This window comes from Balaenoptera physalus (assembly GCF_965194825.1).
Source record: "Balaenoptera physalus genome assembly, chromosome: 3".
Taxonomy (NCBI): Eukaryota; Metazoa; Chordata; class Mammalia; order Artiodactyla; family Balaenopteridae; genus Balaenoptera; species Balaenoptera physalus.
The window spans coordinates 126,684,743-126,712,127 of NC_138890.1; the positions used below are offsets into that span (position 1 = coordinate 126,684,743).

The window sequence follows — 27,385 nt, forward strand, 5'->3', positions numbered from 1 at the left end:
AATTTTATTTTGTCTCCTGGGGGCTGGCTGTGAGGTGGGGTATAATCCTTTACTCAGCTGGAGACACAAGTGGGACAGGATCTCAATTGTTGAACATCCCCAAAGGAGGGTGGCTAGTGATCCAAATCACAGCACCCCGGGTAATAATGCCTTTAATCTGGGCTGGTATCAATATTCAAAGGGCTAGGTATGAAAAACAGGGTAGCAAAGGTCCCATGGCAGTAATGACAGGTATAACATTTCAGGGATTCTGTGTTTTTTTGTTTTTTTTAAAATTTATTTATTTTTGGCTACGTTGGGTCTTCGTTGCTGCGTGCGGGCTTTCTCTAGTTGCGGCGAGCTGGGGCTACTTTTCGTTGCGGTGTACAGGCTTCTCATTGCAGTGGCTTCTCTTGTTGCGGAACGTGGGCTCTACACGCATGGGTTTCAGTAGTTGTGGCACGCAGGCTCAGTAGTTGTGGCTCATGGGCTCTAGAGCACCAGCTCAGTAGTTGTGGCACACGGGCTTAGTTGCTCCACGGCATGTGGGATCTTCCTAGACCAGGGCTTGAACCCATGTCCCCTGCATTGGCAGGCAGATTCTTAACCACTGCACCACCTGGGAAGCCCTGGAATTCTGTGTTTGATGTAAGCCTCTAGACATGGTAGGGGAAAGGGGAAAGGGTCTAACACCCAGAGGAAAGAGACAAAAGATGGCTACAAAGTTATTAAGGCATGGATTATGTAAATCAGAGCTCCAGTCCAAGCTGAAACAGTAGTGGAAATCAGGAAGTCTAAAGGTGGCCAGCTCAACAGAAGGCACAGGCTATACTTGGTAGCAAGACAGGTTTTGACCCATCCTCTGGTACCTCATAAGGTAACAAGCTTAGGAAGGACTAGTTCAGAGGCAATGTGAGGCTGAGCTGGGCAAAGCTGGGACAAGCAATGATCTATACTACCTATGTTTACATCAAGTAGGATTGCAAAGCAAAAAAGTCTGACTACATATGTCTTTGATTGTGATTTGGTTTTTCTCAACATTTTAACATTTCTAAAATTGTTATCTCATTTCAAATCAGATATATGTCTTTCATTTGAAAATCTTCCCACCTCTCCACAAAGGCTTCACTGATTAAATTGATGGTCAAATTGGTTTCTTAAAGATAATCACTAAGATTATATATGTTTCTCTTCCTAGTGTTTTTTCCTATGTATTAGCACTCCTTTAAATTTAAAAATAAAAAACAAAATTAATACATCAAACTAAAAATCTTCTGCACTGCAAGGAAAATCATCAACAAAATGAAAAGGCAACCCACTGAATGGTGGAAAATATTTGCAAATCATATGTCTGATAAGGGGATTATATCCAAAATATATAAAGAATTCACAAAATCCAATAGCAAAAAAACCCAAACAATCCAATTAAGAAATGGATAGAGGATCTGAATAGATATTTTTCCAAAGAAGACATACAGATGGACAACAGGTACATGAAAAGATGCTCAACATCATTAATCATCAGGGAAATGCAAATCAAAACCACAATGAGATATCACCTCATACTTGTCAGAATGGCTATTATCCAAAAGACAACAAATACCAAGTGTTAGTGAGGATGTGGATTAAAGGGAACCCTGTGCACTGTTGGTGGGAATATGAATTGGTGCAGTAATTTTGGAAAATAGTATGGAGGTTCCTCAAAAAATTAAAAATAACTCTCCCTCCTGCCACCTCCCCTGGCCCTCTCACGCTGTGCAGTTTCTCTGATGCAAGACTGTCCCGGCCCAGATATGGCTCATGGACAGCAGAAGATTCAGTCTAAGCAGAAAAATGCCAAAAAGCAAGCTGGACAAAAGAAGAAACAAGGACATGACCAAAAGGCTGCTGCCAAAGCTGTCTTAATATATACCTGCACTATCTGTAAGACACAAATGCCAGACCCTAAGACCTTCAAGCAGCACTTTGAGAGCAAGCATCCTAAGACTCCATTTCCTCCAGAATTAGTTGATATTCAGGCATAAAGTTGTTTACAGGGGAATTAGTGACACCTTTGACTCTTCTCCTGTCTCAGACCTTAGGTAACAAACCTGCAGCTGCTTTGCTAACAAACTGTTGATCAGCAAAAATAAAGGGGCTACAGAAACACTCATTTTTATGCTGTTCCCTTTTGGGCTTCATGCAAAGACAATTCTGTGTAAATGTACAGTTGACTCTGATTTGGAAATCTGAAAATCAGTCCATCCTTGTTATAAAAAATTTTTTTACAATTGTAATTATATTGATGTTCATATTGTATAAAATAACTCATTTATTAAAGTAGTACTTTGATTTTACAACATCACAGGATAAATGGTTCTAGAAATTCTGTTCTAACTTTCTACATTATTTGCCTTATAAAAATCTAATGAATTCATCAGCTAGAATTGCAAGCACAATTCTTATCTCCCTTTCTAATTCAGGGGCATGTTCATAGTTAAACTAGAGCAGAGTCATTCATTGAATCTGTGCACACGATTTTATTGGAATCTGCTGACCTAGGTGAAGAATGACTTACCTGCTGCCTTGGTATATTGCAATCATGTGTCATTTCCCCCTCTGATTGTTTCTTGTGATTGAGGTTGGAATATTTAAACTTGCTGTGTGACCTGGCTATACCTGCCAGCCAGGTATAGCCTGTAGATAACTGATAAATTCCTTTAAGTGGTTGGATTGTCAGTGAGCCCATCTGAAAAATTAGGTTCTGAAGTATATGCTACAATGAAGTAATCAGCCTACTGTTCAATACAAAATATGATGGAACATATGTGAACTGGTAAAGATCTATCTTTTATAAATTATACTTGATTCTTTGAAAATTGTTCAAGTTCTTTCATTTAAAATTGAAACTCATAATTTTCGAAGGAGTTTTTGGAAGTTAATTACAATTTGGCCAATTTATGAATGGATTTTGCATTAACAGAAAGATTGGAATGGCTTGTGACTGGGTTAATTCCCAGAACCTTCTCCTTCATTTCCTTTTTAAGTGAGTAGTTGATTTTTACTTTGTGCTGGTCCCTAAAATCAAAGGCTGTGTACAGTATGACTTCCGTCTGAACTAGAAAAGTATTAAAATAGGCCAATATCCACATTTTTTGGGCTCTAAGTATGGGAAGTGGGTTGGTTCTGATGAATGAGGTAAATCCTACCCAGTTAAAAAAGACTCATTTAGGTTTCTTCTAATTTGCTTTTGCCAACTATTAATACAAGTGAAACTGCTGTAACTCAGTTTAAATTTTAAAGTTGATAGAATAGGAAGAACACTCAAATATTTACTGGTAATTGCTTAGAGCCGCAAATCTGATCCTGTGGATTACAAAATGCATTCCCTCTTTCTGCTATAACTCATCACTGCATTTGTTTTGTAGCTATACATATTCTTCCCACCTTGTTTGTCTTCACTGTAAGTTTAAAATAAGATATTTCCAAGGAGAAGCTTCAGTGGTGATAATTTCTTAGTAACTCCTATTCTTATACTCTTACTTTAAAATAGTCATTTTTTTCATGTATTTGATTTCTTCAGTTTCAGATTTATTATTTAATTCCCAATATGTTGGTTACCAGAACATTAGAGTTGGCCTAATTGCTTATAGTGGTTATTAACAGAGGTTCTGGTTAAATTACAATTTACAAGTTTTTAAAAGTGCTTTGAGCATATGTATGTTTACATTAGTAACAAATCATTTAAAAACCTTTCACAAGTTTTGGTTTAATTTTTTTTCATTTGTTTTACTGACTAATTCAGAATAAAAGCTTTATGTTCCTGTAAAAAAAAAAATTAAAAATAGAACTACAATATGACCCAGAGAGTCCACTTCTGGGTATTTGTCTGAAGAAAACAAAAACACTATTTCAAAAAGATGTGTGCACCCCTATCTTCATTGCAGCATTATTTTCAATAGCCAAGGTATGGAAAAAACCTAAGTGTTCAATGATGGATGAATGGATAAAGAAATTGTGGTATTTATATACACATACACACACACACACATACACACATACTGGAATACTATTCAGACATAAAAAAGAATGAAATCTTGTCCTTTGTGACAACATGAATGAACCTTGAGAGCATTATGCTACATGAAATAAGTCAGACAAAGAAAGACAATAATTATATATGAAATTTAAACAACAACAATAACAACAAGAAAGCAAGCTCATCGATACAAAGAACAGACTGCTGGTTGTCAGAGGTGGGAGATGGGTGGGTGGGAGAAATGGGTCAAGGGGGTCAAAAGGTATAAACTTCTAGTTATAAAATAATTAAGTCATGAGGATGTAATGTACAGCATGATGACTATAGTTAATAATACTGTATTGTATGTTGGAAAGTTGCTAAGAAACTAGATCTTAAAAGTCTTATCATAAGAAAAAAAACATTTTTTAAAACTGTGTATGGTAACAGATGTTAACCAGACTTGTGGTAATCATTTCACAATACATATAGAGAATCATTATGTTATACACTGGAAACTAGTATGATGTTACATGTCAATTACATGTCAATTAAAATATCCCCTCAAAACCAAAAAAACAAAATGAAGATTATCCTCTCTCTTGATATGTTCTTCCTTAAAGATACACATGTACAAATCTCTCCTATTAAAAACAACAGAAAAACCTCTCCTTGGATGTTGTGTTTCCATCTAGCTACAATCACCTCTCTCCTTCCCTTCAGAGTCAAGTTCCTGGAAAGAAAAGAATATAATTTCTGCCTATTATTTCCCACTACCTACTTAAAATAAAACTGCTCTAGCCAAAAGTCATCTATCTATGACCCAATTGCCACATCCAGCAGCCTATTTTTAGTCCTCATTGTACTCGACAATTCTGTAGCATTTAACGCTGTTGGCCAATTTCTTCTCTTAAAACTGTCCTTTTTAAGAATGCCACTTACATGGAGTCTCATTTTAATTTCTAACCTGTTTCCATTTCTGGCTTTTCTTCCTTTGGCCACCCACTAAACATTGGTATTCTGTAGTGCCCAACCTTGGACCTTTTCTTTTCTAACAGTACATGTTCTCCTTGAGCAATCTCTTTAATTTCTATAGTTTTAGCCACTACCTGTTATGCTGATGACTCAAGAATCTCTATACTTAGCCCAAATCACTCTCCTGAACCCCAAATCCGTTAATCTATGGATATCTATTAATTTAGTAGATTTCTATCTCTCTGTAGATTTGCCACCCAGGCACAGGAAAACATTAACATGTTCAAAGGTAAGTTAACTTTTCCCTTAAACCTGGGCCTCATCCAAAATCTTAGTGACTGTTACCACAATCCAGTTGTTACTGATCTGAGAAAGAAATTTAGCAATCCTTTCAGATTTTTCCTTTATCTTCACGTTCTACAACTTTCCAGCAATCAATTCATATAGATTCCACTTGTTTAACAGGCCTGTATTTTACTCCCCTTTTCTCTTCCTATTGTTACTGCCTCAGTTCAGCCCTCATAATCTTGTGTGGACTTAGAGTCTCCTTCTCTTTCATGATCCCTACAGTTCACGCTCTATACTGCTGCCACACAGATCTGCCAAACAGATCTTTCTAAATGGAACCTGGAATACATTGCTGGCTCTGTCTTTTAGAGGAGAGGGATATTTTCACTTTTCAATCCAGAGAAACCTCCACGCTGCCTTAGGTAAAGGATTTACAAATCAAGTAAATCAGTTTACAGATAATTGACCAAACTATGTTACTTAACTAGTGAATGAGGTCACTATGTTAAAAATGCAGGCCGGCCACCATCTTCTTCTCCTCTCCTTTTTCCACATTATTATGATGTACAGAAATATGACACTTTTAGGTTGAGAGGCCAGCTGGTCGGCTGGTAGCAAGTTTGAATTTGGAGCTTTATTTTCTAATTAAAAGAGGAACACACACTTATGGTAACAAATGAAACAATACAATATTATAACATAAGCAAAGCAGGTTGTGGCAGACACTATTAGTTGGATAACCCAATAATTTCTCCAACTCTCTTCTCCTTTATAAGAACTGTTTTCTCTTACAGAATCCAGAAAGCCTAAATAGTTGTTTACCCAGGTTTTCTCACAGCTAGAGTTGTCCCAACTTTGGCCAATGAGATATAAGGCAAGTATGACGAAAGTTTGTGGGAAAGCTTTGGCATTCCCAATGAAAAGGGCAGGAGTAGCTAATACTATCTCTTTCCTTTCCTTGAACATGATGATCCTGATATTTGGATCTGTTACAGCCATCTTGCAACATGAGGCAACATGCATGAGAATAGTAGGAAAGTGGAGACAGAGTTAAGAGTCTGCATCCTTGATTGCACAAACTGACAATCTCTAGACTTGTATGAGAAAAATAAACACTGACCTGTCAAGCTCCTGTCAGTCAAGTTTCTCTTACTTATAGCTAAAATCACAATAACCATCTCCACTCTGTCCACTTCCTATCTTCCAGATGCAACCATCCCTGAGTCAACAGTGGTGAATCCTTTCATACTTTCTCTTGGCTCATGCAAAATATAAAAGCACATGTGCACATAAATACTCTGCTGTCACTTTTCTCACTAACCAACATATCATGGATATCTCTGCAAGTTAGTAGATATTGATCTTTTAGTCTTTTTTCTAATCTACATACACACATATTTTACATAAATAGGATGATCTGCTTTTTATATCTCAATTTTTTTCTCTCTCTTTTTCTTCCCTGCTGGCCTGCCCCCTCCCTGCTCTCTGTAGACTTGCTCCTCCTCCCACTTTCCCCTGTCTCATTTCTTGTAGTGTTCCATCTTGCACCTTATCATTTCCTCTGTGAGGCCTGATCACTCTCCTTTTAGTACTCCACCCTCTGTAAACATTCCACCTCTTCCTTTATGACCCTACTCTTTTTATACCTTCCATAATACCTATAATGACTATCTACATATGTCCCCCTTTATTACATTTCTAAGACCCTTGTGGGCATGGATTATGTTTTATTTATGTTTCCTAATTCCAGAACTTAGAGGGAAGAATAGAAATAGGAATCAGGGAGATAAGCGGAGAGGAAATTTAAGACAAGGAGACAATTTGGGGAAATCATGGAGTTTGTGGATGAGGGACCTGTCAATCTGACTGGATGACAGCTTTTCCAATAAGGAGTAGGAAATATTCCTGGAGAGCTAAGGTGGGTCATTTGCTACTGGTCAGGAATGGGCAAAGTATAGCCTATGTGATAAATACAACCTGCTATCTGTACTTTTTTGTAACTAAAATTTCAGTGGAATACAGCCATGCTCATTGGTCTATGTATTGTGTATGGCTATTTTTGTGCCAACATAGCAGAACTAAGTAGTTGTGACAGAGACTGTACGGTCAGCAAAGCCTACTACAGTACAGGTCACTGCATGTCAGCCTGAGATGTCTCATTATGTTCCTGAATGGAATATAGCATTGCTAATTTCCACCACAATCAACAAATATTTATTGAGTGAGCAAATCATTATTTCAGGCCTTGGGGATTTTCTTAGTCTGCTTGGGCTGTGATAACAAAATACCATAGACTGGGAAGCTTAAACAATAGTCATTTATTTCTCACAGTTCTGGAGGCTGGGAATCCAAGATCAGGGTGCTAGCATGGTTGGGTTCTGGTGAAAAACCTCTCTCTGACTTGCAAACACCCATCTTCTCATAGTGTGCTCACATGGCCTTTCCTCTGTGGGTGTGGAAAGAGATCTCTCTCTCTTCCTTTTCTTATAAGGCAGCCAATCCTATCGGATTAGAACGCCACCCTTATGACCTCATTTAACCTTAATTACCTCCTAAAAACCCTATCTTCAAATACAGTCACAGAAGGGGTTAGAGCTTCACGGAATGAATTTTGGGGGAATACAATTCAGTCCATAGCAGGGATACACAAGGCACTAGGGATGTTGCGGTGAACATATGAAGCAATTAAGTCCTCTGAACTAATTCTTTAAAAAAGAAAAAAAAATGTGAAGAAGAGATAGTTTCAAGAATGTGAGTGCTAAATGGCACAAAGAGGCAATAATTAAGGCATGGGGTACCAAGGTCCTGAACCAGAGTGGTTGTGTTGAGAGTTTAAGGCATTTTGAAAGCAAAATCAGCAGAAGCTAATTCTCATTTGAATGGAGGAGGACACACTGGTTTCATAATGAATAACTTTGATTTTTTTCCTCATAAATCTTAAAATCTCTGAATTCACAATTTCATTTTGATTTGCATTCCCCTATTTCTTTTGAACACTTTAAAAAGAAGTCAAAGATCTTAGTTTCTGATTTCCAGGCAGGTGAGAAGTCCCATTGGGCCATGACAGAAAGAACACAGCTCTATATCAAAAGCCATTTTTAAGCCTCCAGCAACAATCCCTACACCCGTCAATCAGTTCCAGATCCACTAAATCCAGTTACTTCTAAGCCACAGCATGTCACACATTACTTTAGAGAGCAAAGTGGTCTTTTTCAGTCTTCTCTCTTCTTTACTGAACCTCTTGGGCTCTTTTCTTGCCTTATTCCAGTCTGCTTAATTTTTTTTGTTTCTTTATCACAGAAAAACTTTTATATATTAATTAAATTTGTTCCAAATATTGGTTATCCATAACCCTTCTTCTCCATTCAGGCAGAAACAGATAATGTTCAACTGCCTCAAAGAATGGATGACACAGCATTATGTAGATAAAAAAGGAATTAAATTATTAAATATTTGGTATTTGAGTTTCAAAAGCCTAGGATTCTGAGTATAAACGATAGGTTTAGAAGACCTTTTTCCTACTCCTCCTATCCCTTTATACTCAACACATACTAGATAAAAGATTTTATGGGATTGGAGGAAGAGCCTATTGGATCTCCAAAAAGGTACTCTACAACATGTTCACCTTAGCTTAAAACTGGAAGGAGGATGATAGGACAGAAAATACCATCAGGTTTGGGGTCTGGATAGCAGGAAACCTGTAACTTCCAATCTCTAGAATATAGTCTAAGGAGGAAGCAAGGTTTCAGAAGTCTCTTATGCTTAGCATGGTAAGGGAGCAGCATAGAATGGCATTTATCTGGCACCAACTAGACAGTAAAGATCTTTTAGTCAATACAAGAAAGAAAATAAATACCTTTCTTTCTCAGTCTTTCTGAGTATAAGCTCAGTAGGTATCAGTAAGGCCAAATTCCACCCCACCTTCAACATGCTGACACTTGGAAGGTTCTAGAAACTTAGAACATAGACCTAGAGGTAAAAAGAGGAGAAAGGCTTGACCGATTAAGATTTAGTTTCTAGCCTCCAATAGAAAGGGGGCTCAAAATAGAAATTTAAATTCATTCATTTATTCAACAAATATCCACTGTGTACTTATATGGACAAATACCTTTTAATAAAAAATAAAGCTACATTCCCTGAATATCTGAGTTTGTGGATTATGAGTCATTCCTATAACATATTACTTACTTTCTTACCTTTTCCTTATACCATTTAATTTCTTCACATACACTTGAAGTACATCTACTTTTCTCTAAATCTTATCTATTGCATTTATCTCATACCTGACACAAAGTCCATACTATGTCACAGAAAAAGTTCAGATATTAAAGTTATCAGAAAATCACATGATTAAGAAACAGCATATGGAAGTTACTTTAAATATACAGACATATATATTACAGAATTCTCTTCATTCCTGATTCTTAAAAAATGTAAGTTTTTATAAATGTCATTGTTGTGTCATAAGAATCTGTACTTCTAGTTTCAGAATATGACTCTAAATTTGCATAAATGCATATTCCAAATTTGACAGTTTTGGACTTCTAACATATGCTAGCGCTAGCTTCCATATCTGTCATCAAAAATATATTTTAAGAAACAACTGGAAAAGTTTCTTACATCACCAAAAAAGATTTTTGGTCAATATGGGGAACAGAGCAAATGCAGTAAGTCTCCCTCCAGTACTAATTAAATAAAAATGTTAGATTAACTGTTCAAAAACCTAACACATATGTTGCAGATATAGCTTGGGAGTCAAGACTCTAGGCTCTATGTATAGCAGTGAGCTAGAAAGGCTGTTTGGTCTGAGGAATATAGTACAGGAGCCAGCTAATCTAGACAAAGAATTGGCAGAAGGATACCAGCACTCCAAACCTGCACTATTTGTAGGTGTGAGGTCTAAATTAGCACTTCCCAAGAAGCTTGGAAACCCTAAACAGAGAAAATAAAATTAAAATAAGTCCTATACTAGTGAAAGCCACAGCAAAGTCAAACACAAAACTGGCTCCAAGGGGTTTCTTCCACAACTCAGGGCCCTTGAGATTCACACAGAAACAACTCCCGCTGAAGATAAGCTCACAGCCAAAAGTTACAAAGTATGTCAGAAAACAAACTGTCAATAAAAAAGTATTAGTAGATGTATGAATGGGAAGAATTCACTTTTAAAAAACTACATATAACTGAGAAATATGTAAGAAACTTTAAAATAATTGTGCTAAAAGGAATTTCAGGGACTTCCCTGGTGGTGCAGTGGTTAAGAATCCACCTGCCAATGCAGGGGACACGAGTTTGATCCCTGGTCCAGGAAGAGCTCACATGCCGTGGAGCAACTAAGCCCGTGAGCCACAACTACTGACCCTGTGCTCTAGAGCCCGTGAGCCAAAACTACTGAGCCCGTTTGCCACAACTACTGAAGCCTGTGTGCCTAAAGGTCGTACTCCGCAACAAGAGAAGCCACCGCAATGAGAATCACATGCACTGCAATGAAGAGTAGCCCCTGCTCACTGCAACTAGAGAAAGCTTGTGTGCAGCAACGAAGGCCCAATGCAGCCAAAAATAAATATAAATTAAATAAATAAATTTTAAAAATAAATTAAAAAAAATTTTTTTAAGAAGAATATAGTTAATTAGACAAGAACAGGATATAATAAAAATATAATAATGTAATAACTTTGTATAGTGTATAATGTATAAAAATACTGAATCACTACATTGTACATCTGAAACTAAATAATATTGTAAGTCAACTACAATTCAATTAAAAATAAACATATATATGTAATAAAAACAAAAAGTGAACTTGAATAAGAATCCAAATGGAGATTGTAAATATGAAAAAAGTAAGGTTAAAGAAGATAGAATTATCAAATTGGAGAAATTGCTAAAGGTAAATACAGAACAATTACTCTGTAAGATTCTCAACTTATTTTACAGAGGCAAGATAGAAACTTCCTTCTAAAGACAAACAAACTCATAGAAAAAGAGATCATTATTTATGGTTACCAGAGGCAGTTGGGGGAGGGGTAATTGGATGAAGGTAATCAAAAGGAAAAAACTTCCAGGTATAAAATAAATAAATACTAGAGATGTAATATACAACATGATAAATACAATTAATACTGCTGTATATTATATATGAAAATTGTTAAGAGAATAAATCCTAGGAGTTCTTATCACAAGGAAAAAATATTTTTTTCTATTTCCTTAGTTTTGTATCTATATAAAATGATGAATGTTCACTAAACCTACTGGGGTAATCATTGCATGATATATGTGAGTCAAATCATCTTGCTGTATACCTTAAACTTATACAGTGCTCTATGTCAATTATACCTCAATTAACTTGGAAGAAAAATATAAGAGACAAAAAAAAAGAAAACTCCTTGAATTGAATCCTTCCAAGTATGGAGTAAGGCTATAAGGAATTTTAGAAAATTATCTAATTCAGCACTAAAATCAAGGTTTCTCTAAAAATCTCTTCCAAATAATATACTACATATTTCTCTAATAATTAAACTGTATTATACTCTTCTAGATTGGCAGTCCACAACTCTAGTGTCAAATCTGTGGGAACAATTCTGTTTTTTTTTTCCTGGCAAACTTATTAAGTCACTGACTGGCTCTCTGATATGACTATTCTAAAACCTTTGCCATTTGCCATTCCTTTCAAATTCTTCCTGGATCTACAACTTCTCTTTCACTAATGGCTTCTCACATTAAAAATAAAAAGAACCACACACACACACACAAACCCAAACACACAAAAAAACCAAATTCCCTTAGTCTTGCAATTTGATCCAGCTACTACCTTCCCTCTCTCTCCTTCCTGTCACAGCTAAACTTCTCAAAAGAACTGCCTCTACTTTTCATCTATCTTGATCTGTTGGCAGATTTGACACTGTTATTCTCTTCTTCAAATTTTAAATGTCTTGAAATATTCATCACTTATCTTGTGTGATTTTCTCTGTTTAGGTTTGCCTTTACCATTTGTCCTAGAGTTCTGTCTGTTCTTTTTTTTTTTAGTTTTGTTTGTTTGTTTTTCTTTTTATGAGTGTGTGTGTGAATGTTTCTTTGTGTGATTTTGTCTGTTTAGTTTTGCTTTTCCCGTTTGTTTTTGGGGTTCTATCTGCTCATGTTTTTTTTTTTTTCCCTTCCTTTTCTTCTGAGCCATGCAGTTGGCAGGGTCTTGGTGCTCCAGCCAGATGTCAGGCCTGAGCCTCCAAGGTGGAGAGTCAAGTCCAAGACATTGGACCACCAGAGACCTCCTGGCTCCACATAATATCAACCAGCGAGAGCTCTCCCAGAAATCTCTGTCTCAACACTAACAGCCAGCTCCACCCAATGGCCAGCAAGCTCAAGTGCTGGATGCCCCATGACAAACAACTATCAAGACAGGAACACATCTCCACCCATGAGCAGAGAGGCTGGCTAAAGTCATACTAAGTTCACAGACACAACAAAACACACAATCGGACATGGCCCAGCCCACCAGAAGGACAAGATCCAGCACCACCCACCAGAAAACAGGCACCAGTCGCCCCAACCAGAAAGCCTACACAAGTCACTGAACCAACCTCACCCACTGGGGGCAGACACCAAAAATAACAGGAACTACGAACCTGCCGCCAGTAAAAAGAGGACCCCAAACATAGTAAGTTAAACAAAATGAGAATACAGAGAAATATGCAGCAGATGAAGGAGCAAGGTAAAAACTCACCAGACCAAATAAATGAAGAGGAAATAGGCAGTTTACCCAAAAATGAATTCAGAGTAATGACAGTAAAGATGATCCAAAATCTTGGAAACAGAATGGAGAAAATATAAGAAATGTTTAACAAGGATCTAGAAGAACTAAAGAGCAAACAAACAATGATGAACAACACAATAAATGAAATTAAAAATTCTCTAGAAGGAATCATTAGCAGAATAACTGAAGCAAAAGAACGGATAAGTGACCAGGAAGATAGAAGAGTGGAAATAACTGGTGCAGAGCAGAATAAAGAAAAATGAATGAAAAGAATTGAGGACAGTCTCAGAGACATCTGGGACAACATTAAATGCACCAACATTCAAATTTTAGGGGTCCCAGAAGAAGAAGAGAAAAACAAAGGGTCTGAGAAAATATTTGAGATTATAGCAGAAAACTTCCCTAAAATGGGAAAGGATATAGTCAATCAAGTCCAGGAGATACAGAAAGTCCCAAACAGAATAAATCCAATGAGAAACATGCCAAGACACAAATTAATCAAACTATCAAAAATTAAGCACAAAGAAAAAATATTAAAAGCAGCAAGGGAAAAGCAACAAACAACATACAAGGGTATCTACATAAGGTTAAAAGCTGATCTTTCAGCAGAAACTCTGCAATCCAGAAGGGAGTGGCAGGATGTATTTACAGTGATGAAAGAGAAAAACCTACAACCACGATTACTCTACCCAGCAAAGATCTCATTCAGATTCGACAGAGAAATTAAAACCTTTACAGACAAGCAAAAGCTAAGAAAATTCAGCACCACCAAACCAGCTTTACAACACATGCTAAAGGAACTTCTCTAGGTGGGAAACACAAGAGAAGAAAAGGATCTACAAAAAGAAACCAAAACAATTAAGAAAATGGTAATAGGAACATACATATTGATAATTACCTTAAATGTAAATGGGTTAAATGCTCCAACCAAAAGACACAGACTGGCTGAATGGATACAAAAACAACACCTGTATATATACTGTCTACAAGAGACACACTTCAGACCTAGGGACACACACAGAGTGAAAGTGAGAGGATGGAAAAAGATATTCCATGCAAATGGAAATCAAAAGAAAGCTGGAGTAGCAATTCTCATATCAGACAAAATAGACTTTAAAATAAAGACTACTATAAGAGACAAAGAAGGACACTGCATAATGATCAAGGGATCAATCCAAGAAAAGATATAACAATTGTAAATATTTATGCACCCAACATAGGAGCAACTCAATACAAAAGGCAAATGCTAACAGCCATAAAAGGGGAAATCGACAGTAACACAAACATAGTAGGGGACTTTAACACCCCACTTTCACCAATGGACAGATCATACAAAATGAAAATAAATAAACACAAGCTGTAAATGACACAACAGACCAGGTACAATTAGTTGATATTTATCAGACATTCCATCCAAAAACAACAGAATACACCTTCTCAAGTGCACATGGAACTTTCCCGAAGAGAGATCATATCTTGGGTGACAAATCAAGCCTTGGTAAATTTAAGAAAATTGAAATAGTATCAAGGATATCTTCTGAACACAACGCTATGAGACTAGATATCATTACAGGAATAAAACTGTAAAAAATAAAAACACATGGATGCTAAACAATACGCTACTCAGTAACCAAAAGATCACTGAAGAAATCAAAGAGGAAATAAAAAAATACCTGGAAATAAATGAAAATGGAAACACGATGACCCAAAACCTATGGCATAAAGCAAAACAGTTCTAAGAGGGAAGTTTATAGCAATACAATCCTACCTCAAGAAACAAGAAAAATCTCAAATAAACAACCTAACCTTACACCTAAAGCGATTAGAAAAAGAACAAAAAAACCCCAACGTTAGCAGAAGGAAAGAAACTATAATGATAAGATCAGAAATAAATGAAAAAGAAGTGAAGGAAATAATAGCAAAGATCAATAAAACGAAAAGCTGGTTCTTTGAGAAGATAAACAAAATTGATAAACCATTAACCAGACTCATCAAGAAAAAAAGGAAGAAGATTCAACTCAGTAGAATTAGAAATGAAAAAGGAGAAGTAACCACTGACACTGCAGAAATACAAACGATCCTGAGAGATTACTACAAGCAACTCTATGCCAATAAAATGGACAACCTGGAAGAAATGGACAGATTCTTAGAAATGCACAACCTACTGAGACTGAACCAGGAAGAAATAGAAAATATGAACAGACCAATCACAAGCACTGAAATTGAAACTGTGATTAAAAATCTTCCAACAAACAAAAGCCCAGGACCAGATGGCTTCACTGGCGAATTCTATCAAACATTTAGAGAAGAGCTAACACCTATCCTTCTCAAACTCTTCCAAAATATTGCAGAGGGAGGAACACTTCCCAACTCATTCTACGAGGCCACCAACACCCTGATACCAAAACCAGACAAAGATGTCACAAAGAAAGAAAACTACAGGCCAATATCACTGATGAACATAGATGCAAAAATCCTCAACAAAATACTAGCAAACAGAATCCAACAGCACATTAAAAGGATTATACACCGTGATCAAGTGGGGTTTATTCCAGGAATGCAAGGATTCGTCAATATACGCAAATCAATCAACATGATACATCATATCAACAAACTGAAGGAGAAAAACCATATGATCATCTCAATAGATGCAGAGAAAGCCTTTGACAAAATTCAACACCCATTTATGATAAAAGCCCTGCAGAAAGTAGGCATAGAGGGAACTTTCCTCAACATAATAAAGGCCGTATATGACAAACCCACAGCCAACATTGTCCTCAATGGTGAAAAACTGAAACCATTTCCACTAAGATCAGGAACAAGACAAGGTTGCCCACTCTCACCACTATTATTCAACATAGTTTTGGAAGTGTTAGCCACAGCAATCAGAGAAGACAAAGAAATAAAAGGAATCCAAATCGGAAAAGAAGAAGTAAAGCTGTCACTGTTTGCAGATGACATGACACTATACATAGAGAATCCTAAAACTGCCACCAGAAAACTACTAGAGCTAATCAATGAATTTGGTAAAGTAGCAAGATACAAAATTAATGCACAGAAATCTCTTGCATTTCTATATACTAATGATGAAAAATCTGAAAGTGAAATTAAGAAAACACTCCCATTTACCACTGCAACAAAAAAAATAAAATATCTAGGAATAAACCTACCTAAGGAGACAAAGGACCTGTATGCAGAAAATTATAGGACACTGATGAAAGAAATTAAAGATGATACAAATAGATGGAGAGATATACCATGTTCTTGGATTGGAAAAATCAACATTGTGAAAATGACTCTACTACCCAAAGCAATCTACAGATTCAATGCAATCCCTATCAAACTACCACTGGCATTTTTCACAGAACTAGAACAAAAAATTTCACAATTTGTATGGAGACACAAAAGACCCCGAATAGCCAAAGCAATCTTGAGAATGAAAAATGGAGCTGGAGGAATCAGGCTCCCTGACTTCAGACTATATTACAAAGCTACAGTAATCAAGACAGTTTGGTACTGGCACAAAAACAGAAATATAGATCAATGGAACAGGATAGAAAGCCCAGAGATAAACCCACGCACATATGGTCAGCTTATCTTTGATAAAGGAGGCAAGCATATACAGTGGAGAAAAGACAGTCTCTTCAATAAGTGGTGCTAGGAAAATTGGACAGGTACATGTAAAAGTATGAAACTAGAACACTCCCTGACACCATACAGAAAAATAAACTCAAAATGGATTAAAGACCTAAATGTTAAGCCAGACACTATCAAACTCTTAGAGGAAAACATAGGCAGAACACTCAATGATATAAATCTCAGCAAGATCCTTTTGACCCAGCTCCTAGAGAAATGGAAATAAAAACACAAATAAACAAATGGGACCTAATGAAACTTAAAAGCTTTTGAACAGCAAAGAAAACCATAAACAAGACCAAAAGACAACCCTCAGAATGGGAGAAAATATTTGCAAATGAAGCAACTGACAAAGGATTAATCTCCAAGATTTACAAGCAGCTCATGCAGCTCAATAACAAAAAAACAAAGAACCCAATCCAAAAATGGGCAGAGGACCTAAACAGACATTTCTCCAAAGAAGATATACAGATGGCCAACAGACACATGAAAGAATGCTCAACATCCTTAATCATTAGAGAAATGCAAATCAAAACTACAATGAGGTATCATCTCACACCGGTCAGAATGGCCATCATCAAAAAATCTAGAAACAATAAATGCTGGAGAGGGTGTGGAGAAAAGGGAACACTCTTGCACTGTTGGTGGGAATGTAAATTGATACAGCCACTATGGAGAAGAGTATGGAGGTTCCTTCAAAAACTAAAAATAGAACTACCATACGACCCAGCAATCCCACTACTGGGCATATACCCTGAGAAAACCATAATTCAAAAAGAGTCATGTACCAAAATGTTCATTGCAGCTCTATTTACAATAGCCAGGATACGGAAGTAATCTAAGTGTCCATCAACAGATGAATGGATAAAGAAGATGTGGCACATATATACAATGGAATATTACTCAGCCATAAAAAGGAACAAAATTGAGTTATTTGTAGTGAGGTGGATGGAGTTAGAGTCTGTCATACAGAATGAAGTAAGTCAGAAAGAGAAAAACAAATACAGTATGCTAACACATATATATGGAATCTAAGGAAAAAAAAAAAAAAGGACATGAAGAACCTAGTGGCAAGATGGGAATAAAGACACAGACCTACTAAAGAATGGACTTGAGGATATGGGGAGGGAGAGGGGTGAGATGTGACAGGGTGAGAGAGTGTCATGGACATATATACACTACCAAATGTAAAATAGATAGCTAGTGGGAAGCAGTCGCATAGCACAGGGAGATCAGCTCGGTGCTTTGTGACTACCTAGAGGGGTGGGATAGGGAGGGTGGGAGGGAGGGAGATGCAAGAGGGAAGAGATATGGGAACATATGTATATGTACAACTGATTCACTTTGTTTTAAAGCAGAAACTAACACACCATTGTAAAGCAATTATACTTCAATAAACATGTTAAAAAAAAAAGAATGAAATGAGAACACTCCTTAACACCATATACAAAAATAAACTCAAAATGGATTAAAGACCTAAATGTAAGGTCAGACACTATAAAATTCTTAAGAGGAAAACACAGGCAGAACACTCTATGACATAAATCACAGCAAGATCCTTTTCGACCCACCTCCTAGAGAAATGGAAATAAAAACAAAAATAAACAAATGGGACCTAGTGAAACTTCAAAGCTTTTGCATAGCAAAGGAAACCATAAACAAGACCAAAAGACAACCCTCAGAATGGGAGAAAATATTTTCAAATGAAGCAACTGACAAAGGATTAATCTCCAAAACTTACAAGCAGCTCATACAGCTCAATATCAAAAAAACAAACAACCCAATCCAAAAACGGGCAGATGACCTACATAGACATTTCTCCAAAAAAGATATACAGATTGCCAACAAACACATGAAAGGATGCTCAACATCACTAATCATTAGAGAAATGCAAATCAAAAAACTACAATGAGGCATCACGTCACACTGGTCAGAATGGCCATCATCAAAAATCTACAAACAATAAATGCTGGAGAGGGTGTGGAGAAAAAGGAACCCGCTTGCACTGTTGATGGGAATCTAAACTCATACAGCCACTATGGAAAACAGTATGGAAGTTCCTTAAAAAACTAAAAATAGAACTACCATACGACCTAGCAATCCCACTACTGGGCACATACCCTGAGAAAACCATAATTCAAAAAGAGTCATGTACCAAAATGATCATTGCAGCTCTATTTACAATAGCCAGGACATGGAAGCAATCTAAGTGTCCATCAACAGATGAATGGATAAAGAAGATGTGGCACATATATACAATGGAATATTACTCAGCCATAAAAAGAAATGAAATGGAGGTATTTGTAATGAGGTGGATGGAGTTAGAGTCTGTCATACAGAGTGAAGTAAGTCAGAAAGAGAAAAACAAATACAGTATGCTAACACATATATACGGAATCTAAAAAAAAAAAATGTTTCAGAGGAACCTTCTTTCAGAGGAAGACGCAGACATAGAGAATGGACTTGAGGACACGGCGGAGGGGAAGGGTAACCTGGGAAAAAGTGAGAGAGTAGCATTGACATATATACAGTACCCAATGTAAAATAGATAGCTAGTGGGAAGCAGCTGCAAAGCAGAGCTTGGTGCTTTGTGACCACCCAGAGGGGTGGGATAGGGAGGGTGGGAGGGAGGCACAAGAGGGTGGGGATATGGGGATATATGTATATGTATAGCTGATTCACTTTGTTATACAGCAGAAACTAACACAAAATTTTACAGCAATTATACTCTAAAAGATGTTAAAAAAAAAAAAAAAGAAAAAAAGGAGGGAGAGTGAAAACTGCCACCATGTACTGCCTGCCATCCACCGCACATGTTGGGGTGTTGCTCCAGGACCTTGCTTCAGACGTGTAAGCTCCCCCATCCATTAACCCATTGATGTCTCTGTTGCTGATTCGGGCTCTTTCTTTGGTCTGAAGCTGGGCAAGCATAGGCCTTGTAGGCCTATGGGATGCAGCCCAAAAATTGGTGGAAGCAGTCAGGAAACTGAGCAAACTCCCATGAGTGGTGAGATGTTGGGAAATATAGGACAGGGAATGGAAAGTTATGGGGGCTGTTAACTAGCATGTGGGGACTGAAAGTTGCGGGGGTAATCCTGTGGTGGTTGTCCTTGCTCAATGGGGGTTGCCAAGAGATCTGGCGAACAATGGCCTCTCATGGCTCTGCAACTGTATCAAAGTGAGTCTTTTGTAATTGGTTAAGCTAGTTCTCTAGAAGGAATTGATATTTCTCTAGTGCCTCTGAGATGTAAATGATCTACCTGGGCTCTCTGGAACTTTAATTTTATGTGATCTCTAAGAGTAAAGGACAAAAAAGAGTTTTTAGGTAAACTCTATAGAAATAATTATGTTTTGGGAATGTCTATCTAAAAGAGTCTCTCGAGATTTTGGTAACTTGAAACTAAACTAAACTAAGTTAAATGAAGAGAATTCATTGACTATCTGGGTCATTTCAAATAGGATAAAATTTTGGAACATTAATTGTTGGGTGGGTGTAAGTTTACCTACCCTTGCCTTCTTGGGAGAAGAAGACTAAAGCATAAGTTTTCCAATCAGGAAATGCACAATTACTTGCTTCTTGGTTTTTGCCGGAGATTAAGGTTTTTAATGGTTACGATTATAATCAGTCATAATTCTAGTTATTGTAAGCAAGTTTCTTTATTGATTACATTGTAATCGGGTGCTTAACCATGGCTTTTTAAGTCTGTTGTCTTTTATAGACAGTTATTGTTTTACTCTGATGCTTTTGCAGAAGTGCTTTCATCAAAAGGAATAAAATACCTAAGAATAAACTTACCTAAGGAGACAAAAGTCCTCTACTCTGAAAACTATAAGATGTTGATGAAAGAAATCGAAGATGACACAAACAGATGAAAAGATATACCATTCTTCGATTTGAAGAATAAATATTGTCAAAATGACTACACTACTCAAGGTAGTCTACAGACTCGATACAATCCCTATCAAATTACCAATGCCATTTTTCACAGAACTAGAACAAAAAATTTTACCATTTGTATGGAAATACAAAAGACCCCGAATAGCCAAAGCAATCTTGAGAAAGAAAAACGGAGCTGGAGGAATCTAACTCTCTGACTTCAGACAATACGACAAAGCCACAGCAATCAAGCACTATGGTACTGGCACAAAGACAGAAATATAGATCAATGGAACAGGACAGAAAGCTCAGAAATAAACTCACACACTTATGGTCAATTAATCTACGACAAAGGAGGTAAGAATATAAAATGGAGAAAAGAGAGTCTTTTCAATAAGCTGTGCTGGAAAAACTGGACATCTACATGTAAAAGAATGAAATTAGAACAGTCTCTAACACCATACACAAAAATTAACTCGAAATGGATCAAATACCTAAATTTAAGGCTGAACACTGTATAACTCTTAGAGGAAACATAGGCAGAACACTCTTTGATGTAAATTGCAGCAATATCTTTTTGGATCCACCTCCTAGAGTAATGGAAATAAAAACAAAAATAAACAAATGGGACCTAATTAAACTTAAAAGCATCTGCACAGCAAAGGAAACCATAAACAAAACAAAAAGACAACCCAAAGAATGGGAGAAAATATTTGCAAACTAAGTGACTGACAAGGGATCATTCTCCAAAATATACAAACAGCTCATGCAGTTCAATAACAAAAAAAAAAAACAACCCAATCAAAAAAATGGGCAGAAGATCTAAATAGACACTTCTCCAAAGAAGACATATAGATGGCAACAAGCACATGAAAAGATGCTCAACATCACTAATTATCAGAGAAATGCAAATCAAAAGTACAATGAAGTATCACCTTTCACTGGTCAGAATGAGGTATCACCTTACATTGGTGAGAATGGCCATCAAAAAGTCTACAAACAATAAATGCTGGAGAGGGTGTGGAGAAAAGGGACCCCTCCTATACTGTTGGTGGGAATGTAAATTGGTACAGCCACTATGGAGAACAGTATGGAGGTTCCTGAGAAAACTAAAAATAGAAGTACTGTATGATCCAGCAATCCCACTCCTGGCTATATATCCAGAGAAAACCATAATCTGAAAGGATACATGCAACCCAATGTTCACTGCAGCTCTATTTACAATAGCCAAGATATGAGAGCAACCTAAATGTCCACTGACAGAGGAATGGCTAAAGAAGATGTGGTACATATATACAATGGAATATTACTCAGCCATAAAAATGAATGAAGTAATGCCATTTGCAGCAGCATGGATGCACCTAGAGATTATCACACTAAGTGAAGTAAGTCAGACAGAAAGACAAATATCATATATCACTCATATGTGGAATCTAACTTTAAAAAAAAAGAAACAAATGAACTTATTTACAAAACAGAAACGGACGTACAGATATCAAAAACAAACTTATAGCTACCAAAGGGGAAACGTGGAGGGGAGGGATAAATCAGAAGCCTGGGATGAACACACACACACTACTATATATAAGACAGATAACCAACAAGGACCTACTGTATAGCACAGGGAACTCTACTCAATATTCTGTGATAACCTATATGAGAAAAGAATCTAAAAAAGAATGAATATACGTACATGTATAACTGAATCACTTTGCTGTACACGTGAAAGTAACACAACATTCTAAATCAACTATACCCCAATAAAATTTTTAAAAAAAAGAAATAAAAACAAATAAAGGAGAGAAAGGGCATGTGAGAGATAAGAATGGTATGAACAAGGCTATGGACATGGGAAGCAGCAATTTGGATGTAGGTGTGCAACAAACATTAGAGGAAGTAATAATAAATAGATGTGGGTTGGGAGCAAATGTCAGCAGAGAATATATAGATAGGTTTTGGTCCCCTCCACACAAATTCTCTCTACCTAAGACATTTGGCAATTTATAACAGAAATGGAAAATAAAAGTTGGAAAAATAAGTGGAATGTCATGTACACTAAAAAAAGGAGCAAAGAGTTGAATATAAATACTTCATTCCTAATTTACAATGTGGCTGGAATAAGATAAACTCTAAAGCCTACTACTGTAGTTAGAATTCAACCTATAAATAACAAGCACTCATATGCTTTGTCTACTGTGTAATAAAACTCAAAAAAAAGTAGGGAATTGTTTAAAATAATGCTAGCTGAAAGTAAAGGCATGACTTGAACTCCAGCTTCATCACCTTGTGGATATAAATTAATCAACATCAGAAATCAATAAGGAAGACAGATAAATTTATGATTAATAGTATTTGTAACCAAGGTTTCATAAACTGTGATCCATGGATAGAATGAGTGGGGGGCGGGTGGTCTATGAACTAGGATGGGAAAATGAATTATATATCAATTTTTCTAACCTCGATTTGAAATTTATCATTTCCTTCGATGATGAATGAAGGAGACAAATCTCAGCAGTACTAGCAGTAGCTGTGACTTTGCCATCAACAGAAATTAAAGGTTTTTCACATGACATTACAGCTGGTGCAGATATCTCCAAATATCATTTACACTCATCACTTCAATGACTTTACAATAGTAATTATACCCACTGTTAGATCCTGTTATGTAATGCCTTAATAAAGAAACACATGTATTAACTGTATCACAAATTTTTATTATTTTGATAACTTTTTCGATATAATTACTTTCTTGTCCATGTATTTTCTTTTATGCATTTAAGACATTATTTAAGTTTGCCAAAGAGGTCTATGGCACAATAAAGGTTAAGAAGTTATGGTCTAAGTATAAAATAAATTCAATTTGTTTACTACAGTTCACAGTCTGTTAATAGAACCCTTAGCGCCAGATATGTCTCAGAAATCAGAATTTTAAAAATTTCAGATAGGTAGAGAAGCTGCATATAATGTAATGCCCCAGCACAGTCTGCGGCAGTGTTCTGGAATCAAACACTAAATATTTTCTCCAGTAAAACATGAAAATATACACAGCAATACGTAGTTTCCCTTTACTTCAATTCAGGTTTTACTGCCAAAAGCATTTAGATCCAGACAAGTTTGGTGATCAAATGAATTATGAAAACAAAACAAAAAATATTGGTTTTAAGGGTTTTTGAATTTTAGAACTGTGATAAGGATTGTTGTCCTATTTTTGTATAGATGAATACACATTCATCAGTTTTGTCATTTTCCCTATTTATATCTACTTTTCCCCCATAATTTTGAATTAATAACTTGTTTTACTCAGCATCATTTAAATTTCAATAGTAGAAAGGTTTTCTTAAAAGTTTCGTTATAGCAGATTTGTAGCAGAGAGTCATCTTAAGTCTTTTTTTACAGTTTAGGAAAATCAGGTGATGAAATTTTGATAACTGATAATCATTCTGAGTGAGCTACATCCCTTATAATGAGGACTCTAACGTTTCTGGCTGCCAGTCACCTATAATATTCTGCACTCACTCTAGTTTAGCTATTAATAGAGCTTCTTTGGTAATCATCATAGAATCTTCCAGCACATTTTTTTTCTGTTGGCACTGACACACATCAAGATATTCCCCTGACTTATGACCCATTTGGGGGAAACATACTCATTTGCCAAAGAAAACATATACTGGAAAGAAAAAGCAAGAAGAGAAAAGAGAACACATATTTTATAATAAATCAAATTGCTAAAAAAAAAGGCACATAAAATAAAGCACAATATACCCGCTCTGCTGGGAAATCAGTATACAAGAGTGACATAAACCAAACAATGTCAAGCACTGGGTAATAAAAGGTCTGTAGAATTATACCATGAAAATGAACAAACTATGTTCAAAAGAAACAATATAGATGAATCTATAGTTGGTAATGCAAAGTTAAATCAAAACAGGAATCTCAAAAGAGTAAGCTCTTCATATAAAATTCAAAACTAAATAAAACTAAATAATATATTGATCACACATATGTGTGTGTAAGATATGAAACTAAAACAAGGCAAGAAATATATTTAACTGAGGATATTCTAGTTCCTGGGTTGAGCAATGGGTTCATGAGGATTCATCAAATAATTAATTTAAAAAAACACCCAGAACCCCCAAATAAGTAAAATGAAATAAAATAAGTAAATGTGCATAAATCAATGATGATGTTTCATCATGAACTATGGATTATGAAAAATTCAATTTTGGGCAACTGAGGAAACAAGAAATGTTATACATTTAAAAAAAAGTTAATAGGTCTTCATGAAGCCACTTTGTCGACTGATTTTTCACTTCACAGCTGCTAACCAAAATATGAGAAAGGATAAATTAAGAAATATCAGTAGTTAAAAGTCTCTTTACCTAGTCAACTTTCAAGTACATTTTATTTAGCGATGTGATAGAACCAGCTTAAAGAGCAAAATGTGCACATCTCCTCCCAATTCTTCATTCAGTGATTTCATATTGGTTGCTTGAAATCAGCCATGGTGATTTATACCATGTATTTATACCATGGAAATCAGCAGGCAAGTGCTACAAGTCTGGGCTTTTTCCCCCTGGAGAAATATTTATCAGCACAGCACTGATTTTATTGAAGTATAGCTTACATAGAAAAAATTCACAAATGCACAATGAATTCTAACTGAAAACATCTGGGTAACCACTATCTGGCTGAAGAAATAGAACTTTACTAACACCCTGAAGGTCCCTCTCATGCTCTCTTCTCAGGAAACTGATTCTCAGACAGGTGGCTTATTTAAAATCACAGAGATAGTAAGTTTCAGAGCCAGGACTTATCTATAATGCTCTTATACAATGTCATTTTCATTGCTATCATATTTATTTCCCAGTTTTATATCTTGTTGAGATTGTCATAGCACAGCTTATTCGAATTAGCAGCTTCTTACAGAAGCACTTATCTTTCAGTGGGAGTTTTTGGTTGGGCAGAGATATCACTGTCAGTATATCACAAACATTCCTTTGGAGAACCTAGAAAAGGTTAGAGGGAAAATAAAAAGTACTTGCTGCTCACAAAAATGTTGGAGGACCCATTTTAAGGGCTTTACTACTCAAATCACTCAAGGCTAAAATGAACTTTCTACATGACAAGTATAAAATAAAAAAAAATTCTTTGCTACTCATGGAAAGGTGTCTTGAGGAGTGCATGTTTCACATTCATCAATGCCATTATGTTTCTGAAAATTAATGTTACCTAAATATTTTCCTTTTTAAGAAATAGGAAGCAATTGACTGAGACTGTTCATGATTAAACAAACTGTTACTAGTAAACTACATATTTAAAATTCACATTCATTAATTGTTTGGACTGTGTGCCATGGTAATAGGAATGAGTCATCAATATCTACAAATTCCTTAGCAGAGTGTGGGTATTAATTCTACTGTTCAATTTTGGCATATGAAAAAAGCAATACACAAGTAAGTTGGCATATTAAAGCATCCAGCACGGTGCCCAGAACATAGCTGACACTAGGTAAATGATGGTCTTGTGATTCTCCTGATTCCCCTAGACTGCTTTTTATTATTTATGTAGTAAGCAAAGGGAAGGAGCTAATTTTAAAGAATGGATAATTCAACAGCCTTATATTTAGCTTTGAAATACCTATATTATTTTTCCTTTTCTACCTCCTATTTATTAGATTAAAATAGTATGTATCCTTTTAGTAAGTTACCATTCTAAGTACAGGAAGATCAGAGTGGGGAATACTACCTGAAATGTAAAAGCTGCTAAAGGTAATCCACGTATTGAAAAATTTTTGGTAAGTATAAAAATAAAATGGCAATTCAAAAGGATTTCTTCAGAATAGGAGTAAAATTGGCCATGAGGCCAATATCATAGTTTTGTTTTCTGGTCAATAAGACCCTCAAATTGTGTCAACTAAGTAGGATAATCGAGTTGTCAAGCTGTATAAACACACCAAGATAAAAAGAGCCAAGCTTCCAGGTTCACATTTTGGTTCTATTACTCCAGCTGAGAAACCCTGGACAATGACTTAACTTCGCTTTGCTTGTGTTTTCTCATTTACAAAAGAAGAAACATAAAAGTATCTTCCTCCTAGGATTGATGAGAGTTTAAATCAGCTAATATTCAAATGGTGCTTAATTAAAGCCTAGAAGTCAGTAAAAGCTATATGTGTTGTTATTTTTATTACTTCTTTAGCATATTACAATACTTATATTTATGGATACTGCCTTAAATTTGTCAAGAATATAAATAAATATTAATCATGATAAGGTTTGATCAAAATGTCCTTTAATTTTATCATTCACTATATGTACCAAGCCACCAATCTTTTCTAAAAATATAAAAAAGTTGTTTTAATATATAATTATTAATAATTGAATACATATTTTGTTAAATTATCTTAACTACATTAAGTGATATTAAAATATTTCTAAAAGTACTACTTATACTATAAAATAGCAAGAACTTATTAACTATAACACATGACTTGAGAAGACTGCTTTTCCTTAAGTACATTGTTGTGGGATAAGTCTGTATGGTACTTTCCTGTCTGAAAAGGTAGCTGACAGACTGAATAATACACATGGACAAATGCCCAGACCATACATAAAAAATAGAACTCTGACCCACAATCTGCAGCAACCAGCCCAGGAAACCAGCCCATCATCTATAGTAATCAGTCTAGGAAGTCAGACTACTATTTCTAGCAACTAGTCAAGAAATAACCCTGAAACAATAGCTAGGGCTTGATTAATAATGGATAGCTTCTCTAATTTTTGCCCCCATTTCTAACTTAGGACCAACTGAAGAAAGCCAACTACGTACCCCTAACCAATCACATAGGATGCCCTGCTTCTAGTCAGTCCATGCCAACAGCATCCAGTCA

The 27,385-nt window shown here is 36.0% G+C and overlaps 1 protein-coding gene and 1 pseudogene across 11 annotated transcripts in view; one reads left to right on the forward strand and one right to left on the reverse strand.

Annotated features, from left to right (window-relative positions):
• Positions 1-27,385, reverse strand: part of RNF180 (ring finger protein 180) — a 302,738-nt gene that overhangs the window by 123,026 nt on the left and 152,327 nt on the right. Inside the window, exon 6 of one of the 10 annotated variants that reach the window (XR_014262247.1) lies at positions 9,096-9,208. The exons of the other annotated variants lie outside the window; for them this stretch is intronic. The gene's annotated coding sequence lies outside the window, so the exon portion shown is untranslated. The remainder of the gene's footprint in view (positions 1-9,095; positions 9,209-27,385) is intronic. 10 annotated transcript variants of the gene reach the window in all.
• Positions 486-9,089, forward strand: LOC309658588 (zinc finger protein 706 pseudogene; annotated as a pseudogene). Its single transcript has one exon. The product of its transcript is annotated as a zinc finger protein 706 pseudogene (transcript).